Here is a 22409-nt window from a genome sequence, read left to right on the forward strand (position 1 = left end):
GGGCTTGTCCTGCCATCCCCAGGAACCGGTCGGGGTGCCTTCTCGTCTGAAGTCCCAGCACGTGGTCAGGGTACCCCTCCCCTCTGAACCCCCCCGGAAGTGATCGGGGCACCAATCCCCTCTGAAGCCCCAGCACCTGGTCGGGGCACCCCTCCCTTCTGAATCCCCCAGCACATGGTCGGGGAGCCCCTCCCTTCTGAATCCCCCAGTACCTGGTCGGGGCGCCCCTCCCTTCTAAAGCCCCCAGACCTTCCTGGCCTGCGGTGCTGCTTCTCCAAATTCTGCCCTTGGCTGTTTTCTAGGAATCACCTGTACCCGAACAGGCTGCGTGTGTCACTTCTTGTCGGATCTGGGTCGACGGTGAAGCTCATTTATCTTGTCTTCCTCCTCACGTGCCATATCTCACCTGTTGTCTGTCTGAGTTTGTGTGAGTGCGTGTTGTGCGTTCTCAGGCTGTGCTTGGTGCTTAGGTGACAAGAACGTCTTAGAGCAAGGGACTGCCTGCTCCAAAGGACGCTGTGAATGAATGGAGACACGGTTTACTTGTGGGGTTTAAATTTCCTTGGTGTTGGAGGCAATTAGGGGGAAACAAGGTCTAAAAAAGCCCCTGGGGATGAGGAAGGCAATAATGAAAGAAATTACTCTATACACACTTAGCAGTTGGTTTAATTTGTAGGTGAATTTTGCATTTTGAGAACTACTAAAGCTATTGTTTGTAGGGATTCCTTGATGAGCTTCTTGTTTTCTGTCAAGTAGAAAGTAAAGTGGATCGGTTTTGCCTTTAATTCTGACTGACTAGAATCTACTTCCTTTTTCCCCCCCATTCACGTTAGGGTGGGGATTGGACTAGAAGAGCTGTAGGATCTCTTTATTTCTGATCTTAAATGAATTTTTTCTTTAATTAGTTTTTTTGTTTGTTTTGTTTTGTTTTGTTTTGTTTTCGGTGAGCTATTACTTTTTCCTTCAATGCACTGTTCTTTGGTTTGGAAAACGGGCTCTATTTGTACCGTGCTTTAAATGTACACAATGGTTCTAAATTGCTACTTTTCGTTAAAGTTAGATACAACATCTTAATTGAAATGTCATCCATAATTGAGGCACAGTCTGAGGCCTGGAGACCCCTCTTGTCACTTCCTTCCAGCCGTGTCTCCTTCTCTGGCCACGTTGCCCCTGGCCACATCTCCTCCCCCCACCACGCCGTGTCATCCCCCCACCACGTCACCTCTGGTCACATCAACTCCCTCCCGGCCACATCACCTCTGGCCTCACTGCCTGCCTCCCTCTCTCCCTGGTAGCCTCTGTGACTCCTGCTGTCTACCCTCCCGTGGGTCTGTTCAAGGCTCCTTCCCCGTTTTCCACTCCTGAGTGGGTCTCAGGGCCTGGATGTTTCACAGGATGCAAGTTTCTTCCCTTCCAGCCGCGGGTCTCTGAGCGACAAGTCCAGAGAGGGCACTAAGCTCTCCTTACCCACCTCGAGGTCCCGAGCCCTGACCGCCGACCACCAGGGCTTTTCTGCAGGGTGTGGGGCAGACTCATGCGTGAATTGGACAAAAAAGGTGCTTCTAGGAATCCTTGTTTTAAGTGCACTGGAGCAGAGATGGGGAGAGGGGACCACCGGGTTTGCTCAGAATTGGGCCCTGCTCACAGCCAATGAGGCAACATAAGCACCTCCTAAATGAAGCATTCCACACACTGATTTTACACATGACGGTTGTGATGGCTGGAAAAGGCTTCACACAACGAGTGAGTTTGAGCTGCATTTGAAGGAAGAACAGGTCCCTGTAGGTGGAAATGAAAGATAAGGGTGACCCAAGCCATCAGCAGCAGCGGGGGTGGGGTGGTACAGACTCCCCATGGATGGTGGGCATGGCTGAAATGCAGGAGAGGGCAGGGGTGCGAAGGAACAGCAGGGCGGCAGTAAAATTCCCCTGCAGAGAGGGGACGTGACTGAGATATTACCACATGTATACAACTGAGAGATGATCTGAGGATGATTTCTGGGAGCCTATGGGAAGAGCACGTGGTCATCATCAGTTCCCGGGATCTCTTTTTATGAAGTGAAAACAGTCATGCCTCTGCCTATCTTGTGAGCTGTTAAGATCAAATCAGATAATCTTCAGCGAGCCTTGTAAATGCTAAAGGTTATGACAGACTGTTCCAGCCCGCTTGTCTCCACCCTCCTTTCCTATTCGGTAACGTGAACCCTGCTGGGTACCTCACTATCTGCCTGGCTTCCTCCTCCATAACGTGAGCCTTGAGTACTTGCTGGGTACCTCGCTGTGCACCTTCCTTCCTCAGTAACGTGAGCCCTGAGTATTTGCTGGATACCTCGCTGCCTGCCATACAGCTGGCTGTAGAATTGTCAAACGCACTTGACTGGCACATAAACAGAAGTGCTCGCCAGGCCTTGGAAGGGCTTTCTGACATGTGGGTGCCTTCTGTTCCCTGTTAGGCTGGAGCTGCAGGAGCCCTCCTAGACCAGACAGAGGACCAAGGCTGGGGCCTCGGGGTGGGGGCTGGGGGATCTCCCTGGGTGTATTGTGTGGGTGAGAGCAAACTTCAGTCCCGCTGTGGCATTGGGATTCAGGGTTCCTTCTGGAATGTTCTGAGTGAGAAACAGGAAGTGTGCACAGGTGCGTCTTCTGCGGATTTTATGGTTATCTCTTGGGAGAGCACTGGTGCCTCTGAACTATGAACCTGCAGAACCACTTCTTCCACTAACGGCCGCCTTTATATAAAGAATGACTTACAAAAGATGCCACTTCAGATGGAGGTATTTGCAGGTGTGGCCTGAAAAATGAACAAAATGACTTTCATCTCAAGGAAAGTACCTTACATTATTCCCAATGATAGACATTTGAGCTTTCCAGCGAATATTAAAATATAAAAATCTTGTGTCTACCACTTTCTCATGTGATTAATGATATTGATGCGGTTTGGTTTGGTTTGGTTTGGTTTGGTTTGGTTTGGTTTTTTACATATAACGAAATGTGGAAGCTGCTCATAACTCTGAATTAGTGTTATCTAACCAATGTGTGATTACAAAATCGTGTGCTGGTAAAAGCCATTCAAGTGCAAGACGGACCAGTTGACTTAGAAGGAATTGGGGCAGAAAGGTCCAACGAGCAGAGCACAGACTGTGTTGCAGACAGCCTGTACGGAAGTGCCACTTGTTACATTTGGCAGCAGAGAATAACTAAAGTGATCTGAAAACACAGTGAAAATACCGCTTCCTAATTGTATATCAGTATGGGGTTGGACTTTCTTCATAAACTTCAGTCACGGTTCTACAGCCCACTGAACGCAGATGCAGGCATGAGAACCCTGCTGTCTGAGGTGCAGAGATGTTAGGTGTTTTCACAGCACCACAAACTGTTGCCACGCTGCTGCTTATTTTGGAAAATGGTTTCTTCTTTAAGACTGTGTTAAGATGTAATGACTTTATCCTTGTAAAATAAACTAAATTGTTACTTTTTTTTTTTTTTTTTTGAGACGGAGTCTTGCTCTGCCACGCAGGCCGGAGTGCGGTGGTGTGACCTCAGCTCACTTCAACCTCTGCCTCCTGAGTTCAAACGATTCTCCTGCCTCAGCCTCCCTAGTAGCTGGTACTACAGGTGTTCGGCACCATGCCAGGCTAATTTTTGTATTTTTAGTAGAGACGGGGTTTCACCATGTTGGCCAGGCCGGTCTCGAACTCCTGACCTCAAGTGATCCACCTGCCTCTGCCTCCCAAAGTGCTGGGATTACAGGCATGAGCAGCCACCACTCCCGGCTTGATGAGAAAGCTTTTTTGTGCTCTTTAATAAAGTGCAAAGGGTTCCTGAGACCCAAAAGTTTGAAAACCACTGGCTTAAACTGACAAAATTGTCCACGATTCTTCAGTGTATCTTCTAATCTGTTGATGGAGAAAGGACGGTAAGGGATGCTTTACTTTTTGCCTTTCACAACTCAGTGGTGCCGGGACAACTTGGGTATCCACATGGAAAAGGATGGACTGGACCCTTCCTCACCGTACAAGCAAAGCTCAACATGAATCCAACGTAAGGAGCTGACTGAGACCCATTCTGTCAGTCTGCTGGGTACCATAACGGACACCACAGACCGTGCGACTTAGACAATAGCATCTTATTTCCTTTTTCCTGGAGACTGGAAGCCTGGGATCAAGGTGGGGGCAAGGTTGGATTCTCTGGGGCCTCACCCCACGCTGTGTAGATGGCGTCTTCTCTGCGTCTTCACAGGTTTCTCTTATGTGCATGGAGCACTAAGGACTGTGTCTAAATTATCTTAAAAGAACACCAGTCATACTGGATCAGGCCCTACTCTTAAGATCTTATGGGACCTAAATTACCAAGCTAAGGCCCTGTATCTAAATACAGTGACATTTTAAGTTTCTGGGGTTGTGACTTTAACATGGAATCTTGGGGGGCGGGGAATGGGACAGTTCAGCCCATGACACCTTCAGGGGAGAATCCTCGAGAAACTGTTAGGTTGGATTAGGCAATGTTTCCTTGGCTGAGGCGTCTAAAGCTATAACAAGCAACTGAAGGGAAAAAGACGGTATCAAAATTAAAAATGTTCATTTCAGAGGATACTATTAAAGTAAAAAGACAACCCACAGAACAGGATACATTATCACGATAAGGACCTGATATCAAGAATATATTTTAAAGCTCTTAATAAAAATCCAATTTAAAAATGGAAAAAGGATTTGAATAGACATTCTCCAGAGAAAGACATATAAATGCCTTAAAAAGCACGTGAGATGTTTAGCAGAATTCGTCATCTTAGAAATGGAAATCAAAACCACTGAGATACCACTTCACAACCACTGGATGGGTAAAATCCCAGTATTGGACAGTGACTTGGTGGTGAATTTGGGAAAACTGAAATCTTGATATATTGCTAGTGGGAAGGGAAGTAAAATGGTACAGTTGATTTGGAAAAGTCTGGCAGTTCCTCAGAAAAGTTATGCATGAAATCACCATACGACCCAGGAATTTCACTCCTAGGCATATGCCCAAGAAAATTGAAAACATTTTTACAAACAAAAAAAAAAATCTTATGCAAGAATCTTCAGAGCAGCATTATTTGTAGTAGTAGAAACAGTCCAGGTGTCTGTCAACAGGTCACTCACTGTGAGATTCCACTCACCTTGGACGTGAAAGATGTCAGCACCGAAGGTCACGCCAAAGGTCATGCACTGTACGATTCTTCTCACAACAGATGTCCAGAATGGGCAAATCCAGAGAAACGGAAGTCGGCTGGCGATTGCCAGGTGCTGGCGGAAGGAAGGAGCAGGTGCTGACTCTTAATGGGTTCAAGGTTTCTTTGGCCCATGGTGAAAAAGTCTCAGAATTACATACTAGTGGTTGATGTGCAGCTTTGAGAATGTGCTAAAAAGACTGAATTGTATCCTTTAATATTGGGGCTTTTATGGTTTGTAAATTCCTTTCAATTTAAAAAGGAACTCAAGAACTTCTTTGGTGTTGATATTTAGATGGTGAAAGAGACAGTATCCAAAACAAGTTACTATGTAACTCACGTCGACAGAGTTAAACTTCATATTCTGAGGATCTTAAAGGAAGTGTGTGAGCCTAGGAGACACAACGATCCTACACTAGATGTTACACCCCATCTTACTGATTTCTATCTCTCATAACCATATTCAGGGAAAACCGACATGTAAACGTGAGCTACATGCTATGCAGAGGCACACTCCTCTTACCCGGATGATCTTTAGTGGCACAGTAAGAGATGAGGTCATAGCAACGTTAGTTTAGTTAAATTTCTATGGCAACAGAAATTTGGCACATCTGATGAGTTAGATCTCTCTGCACAGCTCCTAATGGGGTTGCCCATTTCTGTCTGGTGTCTGTGTATATTCTTGCTGTGGAAATAAGTGATAGCACCTGCACAAACACTTGCCCGGAAACGTGCACGAAGCTGGTGAAGGCAGAGGACAGGCAACAGGGAAGCATGGCTCAGCCCTGGCAAAGAAGACCGTTATTCCGAACGCAGAAGATTCAGGAACACAGTCGTTGGGAAGACTGGTGATGTCCGTGGATCTCACTGCTGTTGTGTTGTATCTGTGCAGCGAGTTACCGGAGCTGTCAGAACCGCACGTGTTGGTATTGGTATCATCACTCAATGCTTCTGACTTTTCCTGGTGCTGAGGATGACTGCATGTGGCGGAAGCAAAGTACTGACCTAGCACAGATCATCAGATCCCAGTTCTTTTTTATGAAGGGGGGCAGGATTAGAACCATCCCCCCACACTCCCCAATCCTATAAGAACTGGGATCTGATGATCTGTGCTGTTGAGAGAGGCAGGGTTAGAACGCCCCACTCCCCAATCCCATTGTTGAAAATAATAGTTGGCTTGGGAGGGTTTTTTCTCCTAAGGTTGAAGCTGTGCATTTCTGGAGCCTGGGCTGTCAGCCATGGTGACTGGGGAATGCTGGGGCTGCGGTCGTCCGGCCGCTGGTGGGTCCTGCCTCTTTGACACCGTTCATTTCTGAAGCTTGCTTTCCCCGGTGTTGGAAGTAGCAGCACTGGAAGAATGGCCGCCTTCCTACAGTGAAGCTCTGGCAGAAGAGGAGAAGACACGGAGCGTCTGTTCAAGGACGTGACGTTCTGGGCACCGCACCATGCGTTCTGCTTCTCAGCGGTGCCTCTTGGTTGATGTTACCATCACCTGGCATTTCCCAGGAGGTAACTCGCAGATGTCACACTGATGGAAAGCCGCAGCAGCGCGGTTCGAGTCCAGGGCCAGCTGGAGCACATCAGCAAGGTCAGGCTGGATACATGTGCTTGCTGACAGGAAAATGACAGGAAATATGTCATTTCAGGGAAATGACAGGAAATGTGCTTGCTGACAGGAAAATGACAGGAAGACGACAGGAAAGAGGCCCATGAGGAGAGGAACCAGTGGATTCAAGGCGGGGAACTGAAGGAGCGAGTCATCACAGGGTGGGAGGCTCAGGAGCCAGCAGGCAAGTGGGATGTGGCCTCAGGGTGCTGCTGGGTTGGTGAGGGGCCTTCTGTGACTTTTCTAAGAGTGCAGTCAATTGTAGGGGTGGGTGCCGGCTCCCGGCTCCCGCACATAAGAGCCAAGCGTCTTGCAGGAGACCAACGTGTGCACTGGGAGTTCCTAGTTGCGTGTCCCAGCATGCGGCCCAGAGGCCCCTGACAAAGCTCAGTGCACCAGGGACACAGTGGACTTTTGGTTCCTGACCCAACGAGGAAGTGAGGGAGTGAGTGAGGGCCGAGACACAGATGCAAGGATGCACAGGATGGGGTGCAGTCAGGTGGAGAGTCATGCTGTGGGGTCCGGGAGAGATGGGTTCGAGAATAAATGGGACCGGGTTGCAGTCAAGTGGAGAGTCATGCTGCTGGGGTCTGGGAAATGTGTTGTGTTTGCTTCTATGTGAACAGCGGGACCTGAGCATGTCTGTGCTTTGACGTTTAATCTGTACACTATCCTTGGCAGGGTGTGTATCTCTGTGGCAGAGGACACCCCGGCCACAGTGGATGTCAGTGGCGGTGGCTGGACTCACGGTCCGTGAATGTTGCATGATCGAACGCGTTTGGTACATTCTCAGCTCCTGCCCAGGTGCCTCCCGAGTATCCGGTGCTGTGGCTCCCCACACCCTTCCCATCTGTGTGTAGCATGACCACCATCTTCCTACCATGTGTTTGTGCTACCACGGCTGCCATGTCTAACGGGCGCTTTGCTTTCCAGCTACTTTCCTATAACCAAACCCTTGAACGACTTTGCCTGCGTTTCAGAGATGATTAGGGTATTAGTCTTTCAAGATTGCTCTGAGGATTTCCAAAAGCAAATGCAACTTACAGGGTGCAAGATATTGGAAATGACAGTAATTATAGATGAGTTTTCTCAGTGTGTTGATTGCGGTAAAATTACATAGCACTCTATTTTTAAGTGTATGGTTTGGAGGCATTAAGTGTGTTCACACTGTGGTGCCACGATCACCGCCATCCATCTCCAGAACTTCCTGGTCTCCCCACGCTTGAAACTCGGTCTACCCAACACCAGCTCTCCTCCCGCCCCAGCTCTGGGAAGCACTACAGGTTGCTTACAAAATAGGCTTTTTCAGTAAGAGAAGGGGAAGGAAAAGAGCTCTAAAGACTGTCTTGAGATTTGAGGAAGTGTTTTAGGTTTTGTTGTCTGGTTCCCGGTGTAAAGGAACTATTGAAGACGTGGGAAGGCGAAGGTCTGTGATCTCAGGAAGTGCTGGGCTGGGCAGCTTTCCCGCTGTGACGGGGGCACTTGCCCTCAAACCCGCCTGAGATAATCGCGTGAGGATGGTGCTGCATTGTGACAGCTCTGAACTTGGTCTCCTTGAACGTTGCCAGGTACATAAGCTTTGGCGGTTACCGTCTAATGTCTGCGGGAGACCTAGAATTTGAACATTGTTGACTTTAGAACACTCTCATTTTTATAACACTCTACCTGTTCTCAACAATAGGAAATATGCTGTGTCCTTTTTTTTAACGCCTTAATATTCTGTGTTGCGGTGGCAGTAGTTGCAGCGGACGCTACTTCTGGTTCATGGTCATCGCCAAACACAAGCTTCTGGAAACCGTGTGAAAAATGAAGGGGAAAGTGCTTTTCTGCAAAGGGCTTTTTTGAACATCCTGTTTTTTTCTGGAATATCTGTTGTGGTGTAAAACGTTTTCATATTTAGGGGTTTGTAACGTGTTTTATACTGGTTAGCTTTGAAACCCCATGTTTTTGCATGTCATGGGGCTGCTTTATCCTATTCTGTGATATAGCTGGTTTGCAAAACTATTGGTTATTTCACTTTAAAAACCAAAGCAGCTTACAGATTGAGTGTGATTCCTGTAAGAATTTAATTGTAAAATTGATTTGTGTTCAATAAGCTTACTGGAATGGCTAGATCCGTGGACAAAAAGATAAGAACATGTCAAGTCTCTGGGCCAGGAAGGACTTCCAAATAATACAAGTGATACACGGTAATTTCTTAACAAACAATTAGATTTAGTATATAACTGGTTTAAAACCTCTATATTTTCTATTATAGCCATTCCACAGTGCCCATGGGGGTGGGCTGCAGGACTGCCTATGGAATCCAAGGTCTGTGGGCACTCAGGTCCCTGCAATAAAATGGCATCGTGTTTGCATATGACATATGCACATCCTCCTGCAGACAGTCATGTCAGGGTTGCTCGTAACAGCTATACCATGCACATGCCATGCGAGTAGTTGTTTAATGAATAATAAAGTCTGAATGCTTAGTACAAACACATTAAAAAAAAATCTTGATCTATGGTTGGTTGAATCCACAGGCCTGGAACCCCGGGAGAGAGTACAAACTCTAGAAGCAAAACGAACAAAGCACTTGAGGTCAGCAGTGACGGGTGTGGAATCACACTGAATCTCATGTGTTTTGCTGTCTGTGTCACTGTGTCCCGTGTAAACGGGAATCATTTGTAGCTTAAGGTAAAATAGGTAACAGGAAACACTACAGAATGGGCACGAAGGCGCGCCACTCATTACCCCGTGTTACAGCCAAGCATCTGCCTCCTGGGGAAGGATCTGTTCTGTGGGGAGACTAGATGTTGATGATTTCCGGATGTGTGAAGGGAAACTCCCTCCGAGAAGCGTGGCTTTGGCCGGAGCACATCAGATGAGAGTTAGCGCGGCATGGAGTTTCCACAGTGCCCCTCAGGCCTGCTGCTTCTCTCCTCTCCCCACCCCTGGCCCTGACGCTTACCAAGGGAGGAAAGTTCAGCTCCAGCTGAGCCCCGCACAGGGCTGTGGGTCTCTAGGGCAGGTGCCACCTTCGTCTGAACAGGCTGTGTCAGAGGAGGGTCTGGCTGTACTTGAGCTGTGAGAGATGCTCTGAGAGATCCAGCATCCTGAAAACCCAGGTGCTGAAGGTTCCTCCTCTTCCACCATCCTGCGGGGAAGGGGGTCTTATCCTGCTTCCCCTCAACCCGAGCTGACTTCTTGTCTGTTCTGTACACCTAGGTTTTCAGAGCAGTTATTGTTAATCATCTAGCAGACAAACAACCATAAGGTGATAGCCTGGGAGGGTAGACGGCGCTGGAAGGTAGTTTTCTGAATAACAGCGTTCAGTTTCCTGTTTTGCCGTCATTTGACCCAAGGCCCCAAGATAATTGAAATACCGTCAGCCAAACACCGATTTTTTACCTGAGGTTTTTTTTTTTTTTTTCTTTTTAAGTTATGGGTGCAAACTTATAACCAGGGACCTGACAAAAGAGAAGGATTTATTTGCAAAGTGAATGTCGGGGATGGTTGGCATTTGCCAACTCTGACTAGCAGGGACCCAGGCTGCTTCCGTTCTGCCGCCCGACTCCTGACCCTCCAGCTCCTGACCCTGTTCCCACCAGCAGGAAGAGGAGCGGGAAGGTGCCTTTTCCCCTTTAAGGGGATGAGGTGAGAGTTGCACCTGCCAGTTTGCTAGTCCCTGGGGTGATTCTCCAGCATGGGTGGGAGTTGGGTTTGGAGGCCTGAGCCCCGTGAAGCTGGGGTTGCTGTTCCCTGAGCAGCAGGAAACTGGACTCTGGGAAGTGGGGTCAGAGGGTAGCATCCGCAGGAGGGGCCTCTCGTCCCGTTTGACATCTTCACTGCAAAAGGGGGTGTGGGCTTCATGGTCCATTGACAAATAGAACGTTATTTTTGTGTTGTTTTTTAAGCACATCGAATCCTAATTCCTTTGGCCTTTACTAAAGTGGCATTTTGTAATTCCACATGATTTCATTGATATACTCGCAGGAAAGAATGCTTCCTGTAAACCAGAAGGATCTCTGAGACGGTTCTCGGCCCATAGAGAGTTCATTTTCCCAAGGTGAAAGACACAGCCTCAGGCGGGGTTGAGGACACACTGCAACAGCCTCAGGAAGTCCTGGACATGTGTCCAAGGTGTTTGGGACACAACTTGGTCTTACACATTTTAGGGAGACGTGAGACATCAATATATATGAGATGTACGTTGGTTCGGTCCAGGAAGGGAGGCACGGCTCCAAGCAGGGATGGGTTTCCAGGTCACAGGTAGATCAGACAAATGTGTTTCTGGTGTACCTTTCCAGAGGAAGCAGCCAGATCCGCATTTATCTCCGTGTGCAGATGGGGACTTTGAATTCTCTCCTCTGTCCATGAGGAATTTCCTTGTGGATCGGTTGTGAGGGAGGTACGTGGCTTTTTTTCCTCCTCCCCCCAGTAGCTGTCTCTGTTCGGAAGAGCATGGGAGGCAGGTTTGCTCTAAGCTCTTCCTCACTATGACGTCCCTTTATCGTAGTGATTTTGGGGTCCTGAGATGTAGTTTCAACTTCATGTTTCTGAACACACTGGCACTGGAAACAGTATTGTAGGAGGCATCTAACTTACTTAGAAGAAGAATCTATTTGGAAGGACTTGAGCACATTCCTCCTTGAGAGAACCAAGCCTTTGTTTAGTTTGCTTTGCCCTGAGGCTGTTACGCTGCCCCAGGCTGTGCGGCCTTAGAAAGCTGTGCCCCTGTGAGCTACTGCCTGTGGAATCTGGTGACTTTGAAGTTAATCCAGCAGCTACATGTTTTGGAAAGCAGATTGCCTCTTAAAGTGTTGGTGATTATGATTCTAGCACTAGAATTTCAGTGTGTATTTTCCACCTTCTTACTTTGTCTCCTCATACACTGAGATACTGCTGCATTTGCCCTTAGGCTTCACGGAGGGAGGGTCAGTTCTCACCCTTTCTTAGATATTGATCTTGAACGGACAGAATCGAGATTCAGAAAAACTCTCGAGCTGTGAGAGTGTGCTGATATCTATGTAAGTGGGGTTCATGTGTCAAACTCAGGTTTAAGAAAAACCAATTCTAGGCTGGGCATAGTGACTCACACCTGTCATCCCAGCACCTTGGGAGACTGAGGTGGGCAGTTCACTTTTGAGCCCAGGAATTCGAGACCAGCCTGGGGAACATAGCAAGACCCTGACTCTACAAAAAATTAAATAGGAGTGGTGATGTATACCTGTGGGCCCAGCTACTCGGAAGCTGAGGCTGGAGGTTCACCCAAGCCTGGCAGGTTGAGGCTGCAGTGAACCATGATAGCACCACTGTACTTATGGTGCACTGTGCCTGAGTGACAGAAGAACAACCACCCCCCCACACACAAAGTATCAATTCATGCAGTGGCCAGTTCTGCTGGGACCACCTGTTAAGGCTACTCTGGGCCTCACGGTGTGAGAAGGGTCTGTCCAGCGGTGAGAAGGAGTGGCTTGAAGGCCTAAAAGCCAGTTGCTGTGGTTCAGCATGACTGCGGGTGTGGAGTTGGGGGAACGGCTCTCCATGGCATGAGTGGGTAAACGGATGGGCTTCCAGAACGAGCCCCTGTGACTTTGCCTGGTTTGCATCCGTCCAATACAAATCCACAGGCTCTTACTCTAGCAGCTTCTGCCGGGGCTGATGGACTGGCCTGGGGACAGAGGGTGCCCTCAGAGCCTCAGGGTGCTGTCTGGTTTAGGAAGAGCACTTAGTCACCTAGATCTAGGATTTATGACACTACAAGGGGACTTGTCACACTCGGAGCAGCAGCCATCTGCATTCTAGACTTGGTTCTAGGTGAAGTATTTTGGAGCCTGTTGGTACCCTGTGTTCTGTTTATGTGTAAAACAAGTTAGAGTTATAACTAGTTAAAACCTATTTTTAAAATTTTGCCACAGAATATGGCAATTGTGGTGGAGCCTGGCCAGAGACCCCCACACTTGGACGCTGCCGTGTGCTGGGGCTGCAGGCGTTGACTGCATCTGCTGTCCCTCCCGGCGTGTCTGTGTTCTTGACACGGGCGCCCATCGAGGCTCGGCCTGTGAGAATCGTGCCACCGTTTGTCTCCATGTTCCTCTGAGGTTCCGCAGACTTCACGGTCCCATGGCAGAGCGTACGGTATCTGCTTGCGTACGCTCTGATTTCCCCAAACCCCAGGACAGGCCAAGAGTTAGTTACACACAACTGCAGAGGGCCCCGTGGTGTGGATTTGCGGTGACACAGCCTTTCCCCAGCTCGGCCTTCGTCTCCAGAGTTGGCTTTAGGGCGATAGAAGCTTCCTTCAGACTGGGGGGCCCTGAAGCTTTGGTGCTAGGAATTCGGTGAGCAGCACGGATGATACCCCATTTCTCTGCATTTGTAGCAATAGTTGTTAACATGACCACGAGATGTACAGAGGAAGGAAAAAGGAGGTTTTATTTTCAGAGTAACACTCTGTGCTTTGGGAAATGTGGTCTTGGGGGAGCTGTAAGCACACGCCCCTCAGGAGGAGAGGAGGCCGCGGCGTTACACGTTCCGGGGTTTGTTGGCTGTGTGTGTTCATCGGGCTCAAGGAATGTCTGAACGTTTACAGGGAAAGTGGGGTTTGTTCATCCGGTTCGTGCAATGTCTGAACACTTACAGGGAAAGTCTAGCACACATGCAGTGAGTTAACCTGTAACATCCATGTTCGCCTTGGGGCGAGCGTAACATTTGAAATGAAGTGGACTGGGCGTGTCATATACAAAGGTGAGCTGTTGGGTGCAGATGTTTATGCGCAGCCTCAGTCACAGCCAGGACTGGCTCAAGGTCTGCAGCTTGTGGCGGGAAAGGACACTCACGAGGTCATTCTGTCCAGTTGGGGCTGCCGGCAGGGTCCGGGGGGGGGGTTGTCTGGTCAGCCAGCGTCTGGAGTCCACCCAGGTCCCGTGGACAGCGTTCCTCTAAACCAGGCTTCTGATTGTGGAGGAGACTTCATGCTGGTTAACACACTTTACAGGAGTACTGCCGTGGGGCTTTGGGGTTGACCTTCCCTATGATGCCAGTTACATTTCTCTCCAGATCTCATCATAGCCACAGAGATTGTACCTCCTCTGACAGCTGGGGGTGCCATGTTGATATAGTAATTTATTGTATTAAACTTTTTATTACTATTTTAATAACCTTTTTTTTTTCTTTTTAAAGAGATAGGGTATTGCTGTGTTACTCAAGCCAGTCTTGAACTCCTGGCCTCAAGCAATCCTCCCACCTCGGCCTCCCAAAGTGCTGGGCTTATAGACGTGAGCCAGTGCGCCCAGCCTACAGCCATGTTTTTAAAACTCAGCTGTTTAAAAATCCTACTCCTTTCACCCCCTCAAGCAGGCTGGTTGGCCTTGTGCAAACTGGGGTGTCACGATCTTAGCCTCCCCCTTTTATTTTTCTCTTTGGCCTCAAGTTCTGATGAGAACAGCAGTTACAAAATGGGCATTAGGTGATTCTTCCGTTACTAAAGCCAGAATTCTCACCAGTTGGAGATGTTTGTCCCCAGGATCCCAGAAAGCTGTTTTGAATCAAGCCCGTAGTAAATAAGTAAGGAACTAAACTCTTGGTCCTCTACTTAGTACCAGGGGAATGGGTTAGTTGCTGATGCCCTTTGATCTGTGCTCACGTGCTGCATCTCATCACGGGAAGCAGAGTTGCCCTGTGGAATAAAGCCCGGCTCATGGTGGCAGGTCGAGACGCTCGGGGCTGTCAGTCCCTTATACAGCGGCAGACTTGGAGACTCAGCATCGCGTGCAGAGCCCGGGCAACCGGAGTGCATCCACTTTAGAGACCACACGGACGGTCGGTAAGGTGGACGTCCGGGCATATGGCCTTGATAGGCCCACTGCGAGATGAATTAGGAATTCGTTAGCAAAGAAATCAAACTCGCCTATGGGTCCCAGCTGCTTGGAAGGCTGAGGCGGGAGGATTGCTTGAGCCAGAAAGTCAAGGCCGCGATGAGCCATGATTGTAATACTGTACTCCGGCCTGGGTGACATAGCGAGACTCCAAGTCAAAAAAAAAAAAAACACAAAAAAACCCCTCAAACCTTACTCTTCATAGCAGGAGGGAGAATTTGTCAAAGTAACTGCAACAAAATCTTAGATGATATAATTTCAGTGGCTAAGTGAGCTGTCCATCCCACGTGGCTGGCTCACAACGCAACAGAGCCAGGTGCTGCTGCAACTGCCCCCCTCCCCACCCGATTGCTTGTGGACATTTTCTGTTTCCCCATATCTCCCTTTTGGATACATAGCTCGCTACTTTATAGCTAAGCATCAGTAAAACAGGTTGTCTATTTTGAAAAGTAACTATTATGTCTTTTAAGGACAGAAAATGAAGCAGGTGACAATAGCATGGCGATCTGGTGAATAGATTTAGAGGAATATTTAATACTTGGCACCACTCTGAACCCTTCTTCTCTCATGCTAAGTTACAGCTACCGCCTTCTAGGACAAAACACTTTCAGCTCTGTGAGTAGGAATTAAACATGTTCTAAATCAGAAGTTTTAGTTAAGCAGTATTTTACGTGAATGCCCAGATCCTAAGTGTTTACTGTACTGGGGTGTGGTGTTGAAGAAGGAACGAGGGCTTGGGGCTGTGTTTATGGTGCAGCGTCCGGGTTCCCATATGTGAGATGAGGGCCATGAGACACGGCCTGGAAGGTTCAGACTGTGGGATTGAATGGATCTACCCACTCCTGGAAAGCCTCAAGTCTAACTTGACTTGGGCTGGTTTTAGGGAGATGCTGGCAGCGCTGCCCTCACAGGTTACCGGGAGGGGCTCTGGCACCGTCCCCGTCAGGTGTCTCATGATCAGTCCAGCTTGCTCTTCTCAGAAGCTGCTGGTCGTGTTCTCGTTCCTGTTGTTTGTTGCGTGTTATTTAGGGTTCTGTTCATGTGGGGACCTAGGAATTTTTCACAGTGAGAGGAGAGCCGCTGAGCCGCCTTCCTGCCTGGACGCCAGCCCCACGGAGGACCGTAACTGCTTGAGGTTGGCTTCTGCCCCCGGCCTCACCTGTGGAGGCATTGATGCAGTGGTACTTTCTAAGCTCCTGGGGCACACAGTGCTGTTGTGTGGATCCACAGGCTACTGTGGCGTCCAAGCACGTGCTCCCGGAGGAGAGGACTCTGCGGGCACTGATAGTGGGAGCTGGCTGAGAGTCCAGCAAGTGAGACTCCCTGTGACGTGCACAGCTGCCATCTGCACAGCCCCTCCTGACGCCAAGATGGTCGTGCGATAAATGTACAAAGCGCGTCTCCAGCAAAAAGCCGCCAAGTGTCCACATCCAGGATATCCACCAAGGTGGCCTTTTGGTGTTAATCCGATGAATGTGAGCGGCAGGTGGTCTGCATTGAGTGTGACTGTGCCACTGCAGTTTTGTTCTCATGTCTTGATGAGCATGAACGGTTCCTGACGAGGGTAGGTAAGGATGCTGTGACCTGAGACTCTGCAGTACTGTAGCTTGAGGAACCAAGGAGTTCTTCTCTCTTGCAAAGCCGTCAGGGAGGATGTTCCAGGCTGGTGACTGCTCCATGAGGTATTCAGAGATCCAGGTTTCTTCCCGACCCCTGCTCTGCATTCCCAGGGACATGGCTGTCCTTGCTGTGGTTGGGACTGGGTGATTGCCATGCTGGCAGGGGAGGCTTAAGGTGAGAGTGGCCGTGATTTACCTAAGTTACATAATGGCAGGGAGCCTGGGAGTAAAGTGTAGCCGTAGCCTTGAGGATGGATGATGGGTGTTGGTGAACGACTGGCTGCACTCACCGCACCTGGCCCAGGAATGGGGAAGGATGGCTGAGTATGCCATTCAATGGTACCTGGTTCTTTCAGATTTGACTTCCTTACGGATTTTCTGCTGTAAAGAGGAGAGAGCCTGTGGTTCTAGGCCAAGCATCTCACTCATCTCATAACATCTTGTATCCCTCAGCCAACATTTATGTCAAGTTTTAGAAGTCCTATCAAACTGGCAAGCATTTCTCAGTTTGGTTTAACCATTGGATTTTATATCTGTGTCTGCATCTCTATTTTACATCTATGTGGTTATTTGACACTCTGTAGTACCTTTGTAATAGGTTCTCTTTGGTGGAAGTTACTTTCAACAAACCCTTGCTACTACTTGAATTTTCAAGGTTGCAAGTAGAAAGGAGAGAATAAAAACCACATCTTCTCTAATTTTAAAATTTGTTGTTTCTCAAATCACACCAGAAGTACAGATATTACAAATTACAAAAGCAACCAGAATCAAGGTTAAGAGATTTCTGGGCGATTCTGGCTAATCAGCAGTATTTGCTGAGGTGTGTGCAGCAGACCAACATGCCAAAAAGCCCGGGACGGGGGAGAGATGGGAGGCCAGGCTGTGACTTCGGAGGTGCTGTTGCCTCAGGGAGAGGAGCCTAGATGTAGAGAGGATAAATGGACACAGGTGTGACCACCGCCATCCTTGCCGTGGCACGGAGGTCTTTGTACAGGGACCTTTGTGAGCTGAGTTAAAAATTGAAACAGAGAGTGCAATGCATTCTTAGTTTTTAAAATAAAATGCTAATAGAGAACATTTTGTTTGTAAGAATGTAAAATGTTACATCTTTGTTAAAGAATAATAATTTGCTTCTGAGATCTTTGTGACTGAGATTTGAAATCTTAAGTATGGTTTTTTCTTCCATGTTTTATACATATGCACGTATACACATACATGTAAGGTATATAAAAGGAAAATAAGCATATCTGTATTCACATTTATATACACTTCCATAATGTGTATACTTCTAGTCACACATAAGTCTAAGAGACTATGACTTGACTTGATAACCATGAGAGGGTAATTAAATAATTTATCTGCTCTTAGCCTTGCTTTTGTATGTGAGCAGGGACCCTGCGAAACGCGCCTCCCGCGTTCCAGGCCTCACACAGCCCGTGCCAGGTTTTGGAAGCAGGAGTTTGTCTGCAGCCACTTCGGGAAACATGTGGTTGCCAGGATTGCCTAGAGCTCCAGGCTGTCTCCAGTCCCAGCCTCCCTGGGGTAGAAGCTGCCCTACCAGGGGCCTGGACATGGACGTTAGGGCCTGGAGCCAGGGAGCGCTCCTGAAGCGGGGGGCTCCCCTCACGGTTGGGCATGAGAACCGAGGATAGGAGGCGGAACCAGCCTCGGGCCAGTGCACGGCCTCCCTGAAGTGCTTGCGGGAAGCCCCAGCTGTACTTTGCTGACCCCATAGACAGCACCACACTCTGTGAGATCCCCCTGGCCCACCCCTCAGGTTCCTAAAATGATGAAGGTTTCCTGAGCTCTGAATTTTTAGGTCTAGGCTAAAAAGTCCTGGGACAGGCTCACAGGGTTCTTTATGTAGAAATGATGAGTGTGCTGGTGACTCAGAGCAGGCACTGTACCCTCACTCCAGGGTCCTTTGTGCCAGGTGGAAACGAGCGTGTGGGTCACCCAGAGTCCCTGCATCCTCACTCCAGGCACTGCTCTTTGGTTTCTTAATTAAAAGCCTAAAAGCCTTGATAATGAAAATGCATTCTCCCCAGAGAGTCGAGTTTCCGGTTATGGAGGCTCACCTGTAAATGCCGTGCCAGGTCAAATATGCTGAGATCTGGGCCAGGTCCTGCTTCCTGCTCACGGCCAAAGCAGGTACTTCATTTGGGAGGTGACCCAGGGGGATATCTGAGAGGCCTGCCGGTCCCCGAGGGATGAATCCGCTGGCCTTCACATTCTGCTCCGGCCTCCATCAGCTCCTTCCTACCTGCAAACTGCCAGCTTTGACGTTGCCATCATTGGAGATATGTTAGGGACTTGGTATGGGTTGACACCCATAGGACCAGCAGATCGTGAAAAGGTGGGAACCAGGGCTGGGAGGGTGGTGACCACGGCCAAACTGAGAACCGTGGTGGGCTGGGAGGTCCATCTTCTGTCTGAAGTGTTTTTTAAAATAAAAAACATTGTCTCAGGAGCATGAGAGGGGAGGCCACAGACGGGGAGAACGCATCTGTAAAAGACTCATCTGATAAAGGCTGTTATCCAAACCGTGCAAGGAACTCTCAAAACTCAACAAGAAAATGAACAACCTGATTAAAAATGGACCAAAGACCTGGACAGATACCCCAACAAAGAAGATACACAGATGGCAAATCTACACGTGGAAAGATGGCCCGCGTCTTATGTCATAGGGCGAGGCGTCACTGTGCACCCATCGGCCTGGCCAAAACCTGAACTCCGACACCACCACGTGCTGGTGGGTGTGTGGGCATCAGGACCCTCACTCATCGCTGGGGGAAGTGGGGCAGCTCCTGTGGGAGGCAGCATGGCGGTTTTCCGTGGAACTAAGCTCTCCGACCACAGAAGCAATCACAGTCCTGGCCGTTTACTCGGAGGAGCTGAAAGCTTACTTCCATGCGGAAATGTGCACACAGACATTGACAGTAGCTTTATAATTGCCAAAACTAGAAAGCAACCAAGATGCCCTTCAGTAGGTGAATGGATAAACTGTGGTATGTCAGATACTGGGATATTATTCAGCACTAAAAAGAACTGGACCCCTAAGCCATGAAAATACACAGAAGGATCATAAACGCATGTTGCTAAGTGAGACTCCAATCTGGAAAGGCTGCCTGCTGTCTGAGTCCAACCACAGCACAGTCTGGAAAAGGCAAAGCTGTGGAAACAGTCAAACAATCAGCGGCTGTCAGGGGTTGGGGAGGGGAGAGATGAATGGGAGGAGCATAGGGGGTGTGTAGGGTGGGGCAGCAACTCCAGGTGGGGCTTTCATGGGGGATCCATGCCGTTCCACGTCTGTGAAACCCACAGAGTGAGCAGCAGCAGGCCGAGTCCTCGTGTGAGCTGTGGACTGTGGGTGGTGGTGCCGTGTTGATGCGGGTCTGTCGGTCGTAGAGACATGCTGGTCTGGTGAGGGCAGGAGAATGATGGAGGCTGTGCCTGTGCTGGGAAAGGATATGTGAGGACTCTCTGTACTTTCCTCTTGATTTTGCTATGAACCGAAAACTGCTTTTAAAAACGTCATTGAAAAGGCAAACAAAAAAGTGCTGGCCAGACAACATCAGTGTGAGGGTGTGGCCTGTGTTCTACGTTCAGAATTTCCCTTTTAGAATATACGTATCTAAATTTTTCAAAGTTAAACCTTTGCATTAAGTAACTCACTACCAAGTTACAGTATCAGCTTGAGCACTGCCAGGATGGCCAGGATCCTGTATCCTGACAGGCTTCTCCCCTTACAGGTGCAGTTGACGTCCATGGCCACATCCCAGTAAGCGGCAGGACTGGAATCAGGAGTCAGGCTTTGCGGGACAGAGAGGAAGTGTGAGATCTTGTAAGCACGTGGCTGAGGGCGGGCAGGGAGGAGCCCGTGGCGCAGGGAGCCGGCAGGGATGACTTTTTGACCAGTTTTCCTTATCGCTGAGGCCTTCTTAGACTTGGGGAGTTGGGAGTCCCCACTCTCGGGTGCCTCAGAAACCAAAGGCTGCTTGTAATGCTCAAGTTCCAGATGCCTCAGGGAGAGGTACCTGGGTTGTTGGGTACAGTTCCGTTATTTGCTGCTCGGTGGGATTTGCCCGCAACATTTCTGATTGTTTTTAAGAGCTGATGTTTGAGCTGCTTAAAATCACATATGGATGTCGATTTATCTATAAAAGTTAAGAATGGAATTTGAGTGCAAAGAGTTGTGAAAATGCTCAAGGTGATGTACTAATGTATACATTACATTTGTGGAAATATTTGAAAGTTCAGGATTTACATTAAACACTTCTCTTGATTTTTGTAATATCTACCTGTCATTTTCCCATTTGATTAATAGATGTCAGAGGGCTTAAATTTTGAGTGCCTGAATTCACTGAAATTAAAACTTCTTACATCAAATGTAATTAAACTGAATGTAGCAACAGTGCATGCTTTTATAAGTACTGATCAAAAAATATATAAAAACACATATCCATGAACATGCAGATGGGGGCAACATATTAAACCATGGAAGTAGAATTAGTATTGTTTTCTGAGAAGACAAATTTTTAAAAAGCTAAGGGGTCTTATAACTTTCTAGTTTCCAACTTATTTACCCTAAAGTGGAAGATTGACAGCAGCAGAAGAGGAGATCCTGGGCCAGTGCAGGCTCTGGGAGCAGCGGGGTGAGTGCTGGAAGGAGCTGGCTGGAGGCAGAGCCAGGGAGGTGCTCAGGCAGGCCAGGACGGCCTCAGGGCACGCGGCTCAGTGAGTGAGAAAAGGTTCACATTTCTTGGAGAGCCCTTGACTCTGCCCACGGAAAACCCAAACTCCTTCCAACGGGGATGTGCATCTCATGTAAAAGTTGTTACTCCCAGAAAGAAAACCAGTGGATGTAGAAATATTACGTATGCAGAAATTACTTCAAATTTGTTTCTAACCTTATCCTTTTCTTCCCCCATCTTAATGTGTGGTGACTTTCTGCAGGTGACGCACACATCTTAGGAGAGGGCTGTATTTCAGTTGCTGTTGGCTCTGATGTGACTTTGTGGTGTCCGATGTTCTTGTTCTGAGGTTCTGCCCAGAACGTGGCTCCTCCCTGCTGAGCGTTGCTTGTTGAAGGCCCGTGTGGAAACTTTCCCTGTAAGCTCGTTGACCGCAGCAGTCTTGGTTAAGAAACCTTTGGACCTCCTGAGACTTCACACAGCCTTCTAACCTTTCTAGTGTGTCCTTTTCATTTTACTGTTCCCCGTTAACCCAGATGTTTTCTAGAATGTAAGTAATCTGCTGAATGCACGGTGGGGGGTGCCCTCCGTTGGCTCTGGGGAGAAGCATCGCTGTTTCTCCGGGTGGAGCTTCCCGCCCACCATGGTGTGCTCCAAGACGCAGCAGGGTTCTTTGGCAGAAATAATCGTCGAAGGCCTGCGTCTCCGTGGCAGGGTGGCTGTGGGTATGGGACCTCGCGGCCATACCGGCCCCTCCCTATCAATGGCACCACGGAGAGGAGCAGGGGGAGGCCTGGGATCTGTCTCCAGAGTCACAGCTGTGCTTCCGAGACTGCGTCGTCCGTTTGTAACTAGACATGCAGAGAAAGTGTTGGAGATCAGCAGGAGACGGTGTCTGTCCCTAATGAGCTCAGGCGTGCCCTTGAGAGGGTCAGGTTTCTGTGCGGCTGATCTGGACTCAGCCTGGCTGTGGCAGTGCAGGTGACTGCTGGGCTTTGGCAAGGCTGCACCCACTATCCGTCTGAAATGGCCCCCTTCCCTGGCTCGCGGTGTCAACTGGGCCCCCAGGCCTGATTTCCCGCCAGGACGGAGGCCCTGTGTATGTGTCGGGGATGGGGGAGGTGGGGGTCCTACTTTATTGCCGTATCCAATGCCACGCGGGGTCAGCACTCAGGAAACATGTGCTGTGTGGGTCAGCGATTGAGTTCAGAAACCTGGAAAATTCAGCAGTGTAGGCTTTGGGCATGACCCGTCCAGCCTTGGGGCTCTTTCTTTCTCTGAATTTCCTTCCATGGCATCCTCCTCATCCCAGGGGCCCCTGTTCCCATATGGCTGTTGGCAACTTCACAGGTTCCTCTGCCTCCCCTCCCGGGCCCTGGTGTGGCTGGGGCAGCTAGTAGCTGTGCAGACCCCACAGCCAGTAGATCAT

General features: G+C 48.9%; 1 protein-coding gene across 21 annotated transcripts in view; it reads left to right on the plus strand.

Moving 5' to 3' along the window:
* LOC139361648 (disco-interacting protein 2 homolog C-like) overlaps positions 1–22409 on the plus strand; it is a 217552-nt gene that overhangs the window by 115368 nt on the left and 79775 nt on the right. Inside the window, exon 2 of one of the 21 annotated variants that reach the window (XM_071090346.1) lies at positions 20039–20130. The exons of the other annotated variants lie outside the window; for them this stretch is intronic. The gene's annotated coding sequence lies outside the window, so the exon portion shown is untranslated. The remainder of the gene's footprint in view (positions 1–20038; positions 20131–22409) is intronic. 21 annotated transcript variants of the gene reach the window in all.

This window comes from Macaca nemestrina, unplaced genomic scaffold (assembly GCF_043159975.1).
Source record: "Macaca nemestrina isolate mMacNem1 unplaced genomic scaffold, mMacNem.hap1 Scaffold_82, whole genome shotgun sequence".
NCBI classification, from domain to species: Eukaryota; Metazoa; Chordata; class Mammalia; order Primates; family Cercopithecidae; genus Macaca; species Macaca nemestrina.